This window comes from Arachis duranensis, chromosome 2 (assembly GCF_000817695.3).
Source record: "Arachis duranensis cultivar V14167 chromosome 2, aradu.V14167.gnm2.J7QH, whole genome shotgun sequence".
Taxonomy (NCBI): Eukaryota; Viridiplantae; Streptophyta; class Magnoliopsida; order Fabales; family Fabaceae; genus Arachis; species Arachis duranensis.
The window spans coordinates 16,095,717-16,097,929 of NC_029773.3; the positions used below are offsets into that span (position 1 = coordinate 16,095,717).

Below are 2,213 nucleotides of genomic sequence, written 5' to 3' on the forward strand. Positions count from 1 at the left end.
TATTATTATTATTATTATTATTATTATTATTATTATTATTATTATTATTATTATTATTATTATTATTATTATTATTATATGGTAATTATTATTATTATTATTATTATTATTATTATTATTATTATTATTAAATTACTGAATTCTACGTCTTATTATAAAAAAACAGAAATTCAACTAATTTTAATTCAGTCTGATTGAAATCCAATAAGAAAGGTTAGAATTTTCTGATAAATATCTTTTCCTTTGACAAAATTCACAATTAAGTGTATGGTACTATGACTCTTCTATGTGAGTTAAAAAGTGATTAATTTTAATTTATATAAACATCACATCTTATATTCAAAATTTCAACTATACAAGTAGTATACATGTCTAGAAACTCACCAAGAACTGAGGATTTTTAATGAGTGAAACCAAATGAAACCTATACTTTCCAGCTATTATGGCTGCTGGGACATATGTCTTTTCTGGCTAACTTTCTCCAACACCCAACTTTCCTAAATCTCATAGCCATAGCAACTCAGCTAGCTCAAATTGATGAGATTCAGAAGAGGACAATCGCAGAGGAGAGGAAAATCACAGATATGATGGGAACACATCAAGAAACAGTGGCAGATGCATCAATGGTGGAACTTTCTCATGCTGTTTCTTAGATGTTAAGGGCCAATGAAACTGACAAGGGTGGAAAGAAAGAGGTAGATGAGATGGTTGATTCAGCTCTGATGCCAAAGGAGGAAGGATTGGAGGAGATTTTGCAAAGAGCTGATGGTTTAAGGCTTAGAACACTTCAAGGTATTGTCAATATTCTGAGGCCAAAACAGTGCATTCACTTCTTGATTGCAGCTGCAGAACTACACCTCAGGCTGCATGAGTGGGGAAAGAAGAGGGATACAAGCAGAAGGGTCAATGAAGGCACTTATAGTGATGAGGGTACAACCCATGATTTGTCAACTTCAAGATAACACTAACAATTGCAACTTTGGAACCATTCAGAATCAAGGATTCTACCTTGGATTTTTATCTTGTTTTATTTAAGACACATTTAATTAGGATAGCATGAAAGCAAACTAAATTTTTTCTATTGTTGTTGTCTGCAATAAACCCAGCAAAGGGTCTTATTGATTTATGCATCAATTTGAGTTAGACCTCTGCTTAAATATCATGTGATCAATTGCAATATTTCACATTGGTAAAATGTTAAATGAATTCAGGTTTCTGAAACAGACCAAGGCATACTTATGAACATAATAACAGTGCAAAGTACATCTAACTAGCCATTAAACATATTACAAGCACAATGAAGTATTTCCATAATCCATCTTAAGAACAATGCCGTTTGAAATAAGATCATTACCTTAGTAATAGACTTTTGAGCACTCAAGCAAGCCACAGCATCTTTCACCTCTGCAGTAACACGAAAGATTGGATGCAGTTAAAATATATGGACAGTTTTGGTATGTAATAATTAAATATTTGAAAGAAAAAGAAAAATTGATTCGAAACTTATTAAAGTAAAATTGAACCTTTTTATCTAACTTGCGATTGGACTTTGATTCTGCCCTGCAAAAGCGAGAGAAGAACATAAATAAATGCAAACTCCAGCTCAAGTCGCAAAGTAGATTTTAAACTTTGGAAACTAGGAAAACAGGGAAGGAGGGGAAGATATTAACTTTTCCCCTGGCCACGGACAGAGAAGCTAGCGAGGATGGGGATGACGTGCCGAGCTACCTGGGTTCCGGATAGAGGGAAGAGGAAGAAGCGGAAGCGCTGAGTGGTGCGCGAAATTGTGAACAATACTTTTCACAACTCTCATAATCCCCGGTAATGAACCCCAAAAACTTGGTGTTCCATACCATGGCATTACACAACTTCGCACAACTAACCAGCAAGTGCACTGGGTCGTCCAAGTAATAAACCTTACGCGAGTAAGGGTCGATCCCACGGAGATTGTTGGTATGAAGCAAGCTATGGTCATCTTGTAAATCTTAGTCAGGCAAACTCAAATAGGCATGGTGATAAACGCATAAAACATGAAGATAAAGATAGAGATACTTATGTAATTCATTGGTAGGAATTTCAGATAAGCGTATGAAGATGCCTTCCCTTCCGTCTCTCTGCTTTCCTACTGACTTCATCCAATCCTTCTTACTCCTTTCCATGGCAAGCTTAAGCAAGGGTTTCACCGTTGTCAGTGGCTACCTCCCATCCTCTCA

At 35.5% G+C, this 2,213-nt stretch overlaps 1 protein-coding gene across 1 annotated transcript in view; it reads left to right on the forward strand.

Annotated features, from left to right (window-relative positions):
• LOC107472104 (40S ribosomal protein SA-like) overlaps nucleotides 1-2,213 on the forward strand; it is an 81,782-nt gene that overhangs the window by 20,623 nt on the left and 58,946 nt on the right. The window lies entirely within an intron of this gene.